Raw genomic sequence first — 8,030 nt, 5'->3', positions numbered from 1 at the left:
AGTGGGGGTCGTGGGCAGCGGTTTTCGAAATCTGTGCCTTAAATCCCTCGCCGCAGCGTGCTCTCTCCACATTCCGTCTTCGTCTTCCTCCTCGCCATCCTCTCCACCGAATGGGGCGTCGCGGTGGAGTGCTCAGATTGGCGGCGGCTTGTGGGTGGTTCTCCTCGCGGGGGAATCGCTGGTGCTCCTCGCCATCGGAGGTATGCTCGCCCTCCACTTCTACATGCTTCTCCTCCCTCTCTCTATCTCGCGGAGCGCGGATGGTGCCGAAATGCAAGGGGAATGCTCTCTAGGGTTCGGGAACGGCGCGAACTACCCCTGCTTATCCTTGATTTTTGTCACGTTGAGTTCCCTTCTCCTATCTCGTAGCACGCGCCCAACGGTGGTCGGGATCTACAAGGTGGCCTGAAATCCCTCGCCGCAGCGAGCTCTCTCCCCATTCCGTCTTCGTCTTCCTCCTTGCCATCCTCTCCACCGAACGGGGCGTCGCGGCGGAGTGCTCAGTTTGGCGGCGGCTTGTGGGTGGTTCTCCTCGCGGGGGAATCACTGGAGGCGTAGTTCACGGCACGGGGGTGGCTGGGCAGGGTCAACGTGTAGTTGGCCAGGGTACGCGGTAGTCGTTAGGTAGAAGGGATGCATGTCCACGGCGCCTGTTGCGCGATTTTAGGGCAATTTGACTGTTTAGTTCATGTTCTGTTCAATTTTTGCAGAGATTTGAGATCTGTTCATGATTCTTAGTCATTCTGCAAGTTGTATTAGATGTGCGCAATGTTGTGTGCAATGCATTAGCTGATTTTGTAGTTGGTGTTCAGAGATTTAAGTGGTTAGTTGCACAAAATTCTCCTCAGTTGGCTGCGTCCATATAGTACTTGGCTGTCCATATGCTCTGCAGTTGCAGCAGTTGTTTTGGTCAGTTGGCTCACTGTTTTTTGTACTAGGTAGTTGTCTATACGGTGTTCAGTTGCACAAGTTGCCTGCTTAGTTGGCTGCATCACTTTTACTAGTTGGCTGTTCATATGTTATACACTTGTGCCAGTTGCTCTACTTAGTTGGCTTTGCTGTTTTCCCCCTCTGTTGTGTGCAACTAGGGACTCTTGTTTGTGCAATTTTAGCATCAATGCTTGCCAGTTTTCCAATATAGTCTACCCAATCCACCAGCCTTGTGGTGGCTGTGGTGGTTCATGTGTTTTTCTCCTGCTTTTGTGCAACTAGGACCCCTTGATTGTGCAAATTAGTACCAATGCTTGCCAATTTTCCAATTTATTTTTTCTCAATGCGCAAGTCTTTTATTGTGGATGTGGTTGTTTTCATGTGTCTCCCCTCATGTGCAACTATGTGCAACTAGGGACGCTTTTTCAGAATAAGTTATCTTACTGAGCTTATTGCCTTTAGTTAACTATTTTCTGCCTAAGTATTACTTGTCACAGTTGGCAAGTAATACCTAGGAAGAAAATAGTTAGTTGGCTTATTCGATGTCCAGTTTGCACAAGGTTTATTGCCCAGTTGGCTGCATCATTGTAGTAGTTGGTTGTCCACATCTTTCTAACTATGTTTTTTGTTGTATTTCCTACCGCAGGGCAAAAATGGTTATAATAGGAGGAGATGCGGATGGCAATGAAGGAGATGTATTTTTTTCACTTTTTTTCTTTTGTTTTTTGAGTTGTTTTCAACTTATGCATCTATGCTAATGTCTTTTTTTTCATGTTTTCTTTTGGTTGCTTAATCAGCGTTCTGGAAGTCAGCCGCTTCGCCGGAACTCGAAGCGTCCTGCTAATCGCCAGCCACGACCTACGCAGAGTGTTGAGCAGGGAGAGGATGTTGAGGTAAGTGGCATGCTGATGACACAAGTCCAATTTTTTTGGTTTTGTTTGGGTCATATAACTTTTTTTGTTTTTTCCCATGCTCATGTTTTTTATTTTTTTCTTAGGACGCTGATCAGTTCCGTGTTGTAAAGCGGACTAGACGTGCAGCACTTGGTAAGGGAGCTGAGTCATCTTCTAGGGTAAGTAAAATGTCGAATATAAGTGTTTTTCTCGCTTTTTTAGATAGTGATGAAATTATGCAGCAGTTCGCACCACTATTTTTGTTTTTAGTTTGTTAATAACAACCTTTTGTAATTGACATCTCTAGTCATATTGATTTAAATACAGTTGACATTAGTTGGCATTAGTTGGCATCTTGTAGTTGACTAGTTGGCATCTTTCATAGTTGACATCAGTGGTCATTTTTTTGTGCAGGCAACAGTTGCTGGAGAAGCTGTCGCATCTTCCGCAGCAGATGCTGAGGTATGTAGGTTTTTTGTGTGTGTTTATGATCTATTTGAATAGTTCTTTGCAAACCTTTTTTTAGTTGATGTTTTTCTTGTTTGCAATATCATTTCTTATTGTTGCACATCCACTAGAACTTTTTGTAGCTGCCAGGTCTCGTACTTTTTTAATTTTTTTTGAAGGTTGCACACTGGCAGTCTTGCAGTTGTCCTCATGAGCTTTATTAGTTGCACAAATACATCATATTAGTTGGCATGATCCATTTTATGAATATATAGCTCATTCTAGTACTGATCCAAATGATGATTGCTAGTTTTTTTCATTCTTGTTTTTTCTCTTGTGTTTAATGTTTCTGTAATGTTTTCATTTTCTCATCAACAGGCCAGCGGTGAAGGAGTTGAGGTGGCTGCAGGGGAAAATGTGGAGCGACCATCACAAGCAGGCAGGATAAGGGCATCACCAGCACGGTTTGCAAATTTCAACGCCTCTCTATCCCCACCACAGAAGTCAGAGCTAGTTTCGAGGTTGTTTGGGGGGCTATTGAACTTATCAGACACACTTCCAGCGAACCTCACTTAGTTCCTAGTGCAGTCCTACCAGCCACAGACCTCTGAAATGGTTTTCCCAGGAAGGGGAAGGATCCGTGTCGATGCTGACAGTGTTCAGAGGGTATTTGATCTCCCAAACAGGGGTCAAAAGTCAGATATTTAGTTGACAAGGATGCCACTAGGAGATTCAGACAGGCTTTCAACATAACTGGAAATTCTTATCCCCAGGTCACTACATGGCTCAAGATGATTCAGGATATGGCTGGAAGAACGGATGACACATTCTTTATGGCCTGGCTTGCGGTTGCCTTCAGCACTTTTCTAGCACCAACCATGGCCTTGAAGCTCAGCCCAAAGTGTTATGGACTTGTGCTAGATCATCAAATGCTAAAGAATACAAACATCTGCCTCTTTGTAGCAGAACACATTAACGAAGCTTTCGGGAACATGGACCAGGAGAAGCAAACTATCTGCTGCTGCTTGTATCACTTGATGGTTAGTGAAAACGACCACTTTTTCCATCTGTTCTTGTTCTTTCTGTGCAGTTATAGTTTGCTGAGATACTCATAACAATAACTGAACTTGGCTTTTTCTTTTGTTTGGGTCTGGTGCAGATACTATACCTTGATGCACTCGTACATGACATCCCAGTAAGCAATTGCGCGATACGATCGAATGCATGGGATAGTACTCTAATTGCCAAGGTGATCAAGAAGGATACTATCTCTCCTGGTGTGTTCGGGAAATTACAAGTGAGTTCTTTTTTGTTTTTTCCAACAGTGTCTTCCTTCTATGTTCTTTTGATGTCTGGTCACTTTTTTGGAAATTGCAAAGAAAACTGTCATCAGTTGGCACAACAATGCATGTAGTTGCACAGCTTGTAGCTTTAAGTTTGGCAATCTGCACACATGTTCATTTTAAATTGGCACACCATCTTTTTTAAGTTGCACAGTTTTACTAATCTTGTTGCACAGATGTGTTGCGTCAGTTGGTAGAAACTTTTTTTTATGTGCCATGTGGGTTGCACAGTTTTTGTGTCTTTGTTCAGTTGCATATATGTATAGTTGAATTGTCTACCCCAGTATCTTGTTGTAGTTGCATAGGTTGTAATGTGTGGTTTCGTTCAACACACAAATCTATTTTGATAACCTTTTTTTATTTTTTGTTTCTCTTTTTTCACATCAGCTTAAAGAGGAGTATAGAGGCACGGAGCAGACACCACTGTTTGGTGGGATTTTGCAAGCTAAAGCATTCGTGGCATCCAAGTTACCAATAACCTACAATCCGCAGGTTAGTGTTTTGCATACAGAAACTTGTACCACTTACCAATATTTTTCTATTGGTTGGGATGTATGTTCAGTTGGACATGTATAACTTTTGTAGTTGCGAGAATACAGAATTCAGTTGGCTGTGATGTATGTTCAGTTGCACAGATAAGCTTATGTAGTTGCACATGTTCTTTTGGACAGTCAAAGTGTTCATTTACAACCATTGTCATCAACTTTTGGCAGAATGCATGTTTTTTAGTTTGTGCCACAGTGCATGTGTAGTTGGCTAGAATCATGTTTTTAGTTGGCCAGAAAGTGTGTATTAGTCATTTTTGCTTATCACATCATGATCAGTTACAGACATTTTTACTTTTATTTTTTTTCTAACTGAATCAGTACTGAATCTTTTTGTGTTGATGCAGAAAAAGGCAAAGATTGCGAAAGTGGTCAATGAGCTGTGCAAGGCTATAACTGAACAGGTTGGCACCTTCATTGAAGCAGTTGCCAAGATCGATGACGAGGAACCAGATATTGATCCTTACGTACAGCAACCATCAATGCAAACTAGGGCGTCACATCGTGCTCCAAAAAGAAAGAGATGGGGGTCAACTATACAAGAAGAAGAAGAGTTTGTTGAGGATGAGTCAGAAGAAGATGAGGAAATGGAAGCGGCGATAGATGCTGACAACGACGAGGACACAGATGCGGATGAATCAGAGGAGGAGGACAAGGATGAGGATGACAATGAAGAAGATGCAGAGGAGGAGGAGGACGAAGAGGAAGAGGAGGAGGAGGAGGAGGACAAACAAGAAGAGGACAAAGGAGAGGAGGAGGACAAGGAAGAAGATCGTGAGGCAGAGGAGGAGGAAGAAGAAGGTGAGGCCAAAGAGGGGGACGGGGGCAAAGGGGCAGCAGTTGATGACAGTGAGAGGGGAGAAGACAAAGGCGCAACAGCTGATGGCAGTGAGAGGGAAGAAGACGATGATGAAGAAGACGAGGATGGTTATGGTGATGATAAATGGGGATCCAATGGAGGCAGCGACAGCAGCGATGACGATGATGATGACAATGCCCCTGGTTCTGGTGGTACAGGTGGCAACACATCCGGAAGGACTAGCACTTCTGCCACCCCTGCCAGCAGCAACAATTCATTGAGTAGCAGGAGCACACTACAGATGTTGATTGACAAAACTTGCTGGAAAGACAAGGATTTGCCGAAGTTAAAGAAAAATGATGAAGCAGAGTCTCAGGGCAGCATTGATATATTCAAGCTCTGCAACTTGAAGCCAGCTTTGCCAACCACCTTTCCTGTGCCAGATTTCAGCGACAAAGATATGTGTGAGAAGATCAACTTTGCCATTGACAAGAGTCTGTTCTTATCAAGTGATGCTGAAAAGAATCAAATTGACATGGAGGGAGCAGGAAAGGGTCTTGATTGGGTTCATTCAAAGGAAAAATACAAGGAATATTTAAAAGCAGCTCCCAGACCTAAGCTCTAGCAAGAGCAAGGCAGCATCCATGGCAAACCCTCACGTGGTCCAGAAGTGTAAAGCAGTTTCAATGAAGAAGAATCTGCAGTTGCCTCAAACCAAGGAGAAGATGGTGAGTGCAGATGCTTAAGTAAATATGGTCAAGGAAGTTGTGCTTCAAACTGATATGCCAACTGTAGTGAGCAGAGAGCCAACCAATGTCACAGAAGTTCAACAGATCAAGGGGAAGATTCCCCTTTCAACAGTCCCACCAAAACCACCTAAGCAAAAGATTGTCAAAGTTTGCCAGGGGCACAAAGGGGGAACAGGCCACAAAAGGTTTGGGGTTCAGAGACGAGAGAGAACTGCGAGCCGCAGCCATTGATGCAGGGGTGCCAAGTTCTGCTAGGTTGCTGCCAACTCAGACTGGAAAGATACCAACTACAGATACCAGTGTGCCAACTGATGTGTCAGTTAGCAGCATGGTCACAGTCAAAACCACCACAACTGGTCAGGAAGGCACCACTGCAACTGCAAGCCCCAAGGTGCTTACTCATAGAGATGCTTCAATGCCAAACATAAAAGGAGGTGATCCAACTATCAAAGTGCCGTCCCCAAGAGCTAGCACACAGCAGCCAAGCAAGCCTGCATCACCAAGAGCTGACTTTCAGCAACCATTAACACAAGAGGAGGTGTTCAACATTATAAGTAGGTGCAAGCCTCCAAGGCCGCCAACTACAATACTATTGCGAACCAAGTCAGTGAACGATGCACCCGTGTTTGTGCCGCAAGGAGATGCCCTGGTCCTTGAACCCTTATGAAGATCAAAGTCTTATCATGGTGACGGGTTCTGCGATGCATCATCTTTTGACCTCGGCATAGATGGTGATGCTCCAACACCTGCTCCGGCAGTAGAAACAGCGGAAGCCGGTGTGATTTGCATTGATGAGTGTGAGTTGGACCCAGCAGCTGTGAATGAAGGATGTGTTGTTGTTGATGCTGGCAAGGCAATAGCTCAAGAGCTAGATGTTGGTTCACCAGAGAATTGCCACACCCCGATATGCGCAGAACCAGAAGCTGGCACAAGCAGTTCTTCGGGACCACCTATTGCACGAAGATAGAGGAGGGTAATAAGGCCCGCAACATCTCAAAGGTCTCCATTCATTGACTACAACAAGAAGAAGACTTTCAGCTCCAATGAGGCAGTGAACAAGCTTTACGCTGCCCTCTTGTATTGGGTCAGGCATCACAAAGGAGCCAATAATGAAGCTACCAGGTAAACTAACTCCCCACGGCCTACATACATATCTTTTTTAGTTGCACAGGACCAGTCACTTAGTTGCACAGAAAGCATAGCATGTTGCACAGAACAGGGCTTTTAGTTGCACACTGTTCTGTTTTCAATTTCATGCACATTTTTTTGCTGCTGCGACCCTTCGAGCTAACTTGTCTTTTTATTGCTTTCAAAAAAATCAGCCCTGAGATAATCAGGTATGGTGCTTTATACATTTCTTTAAAGGAGCTAGTTGATTCGATGAAGCCGGTTCAATGGTTGTCAAACATTGTTATTGAGACTAGAATCTTACACATCATGGATAACTTACCAGAAGGGTCAAAGAAGGTTGTTATGCCACTGAGGTTTTCTGTAAGTTTTTCCAAAACCTTCTTTTACCCTCATCTTTGTTCTGTAGCACTTTTTCGTTGACCATTTGAGGGAGGCCTTTCACCTACTAAGGAGTTTTGAGCCATGTTTTATAATCTCTGCAGATAAATTTACAGCAAGGGATCCACAATGTGAATGAGATAAACAAGAAGTTTGATTACAAGAACCGTCTCGACAAGAAAGACTTGGTGAGTGTTGTGCCCACATGATCAATCTTTTTTAGTTGGCACCCACAGCATGTTCAGTTGCACATGACACATCTGTTAGTTGGCAGATACTTGTTGCAACCTGTTTTTAACTTGACCAAGTCTTGTACTGTTTTTTCTTAGCTACAGCATGTATTTTTGTGTCTGAAATCGTTCACGGTTGCAGGTCATGCTGCCAGTGCTCGAGTGCGCTGATGTAACCGATAAGGAGGGAGGGAGGCATTATTGGGTCTTCAATGTCAATTTGAGGGACGGACGCTTCGAAGTTCTTGACTCAAACAGGACGCTGGACAACATTGAGCTGATGACCACCGCCTCTACCATCACGGGGGCAGTACGCCAGCTATGGAGGAAGCATTACCCAAAGTTCAGCATCGAGCACTTCCAGATTATTGACGTTGACGTACTGAAGCAGCTCGGCAAGTAAGACAATAAGCATGGCATTCCTTCTCAATTATATACCATCATTTTGTAGTTTTTTAAATTTTTCTACATGTGCAATCTTTAGTATTTTTAAGACACAGTACTAGTCTGCAATCTGTTTTATCATTTTTATGAGTTTCTAATGGATTATCTAGCCAATTGCAGAGTGGCGCATAAGTAGTTGCA

Source organism: Triticum urartu, chromosome 3 (assembly GCF_003073215.2).
Source record: "Triticum urartu cultivar G1812 chromosome 3, Tu2.1, whole genome shotgun sequence".
Lineage (NCBI taxonomy): Eukaryota > Viridiplantae > Streptophyta > Magnoliopsida > Poales > Poaceae > Triticum > Triticum urartu.
The sequence above is the reverse complement of the archived record's forward strand: the minus strand, read 5'-3'. Positions refer to the sequence as shown.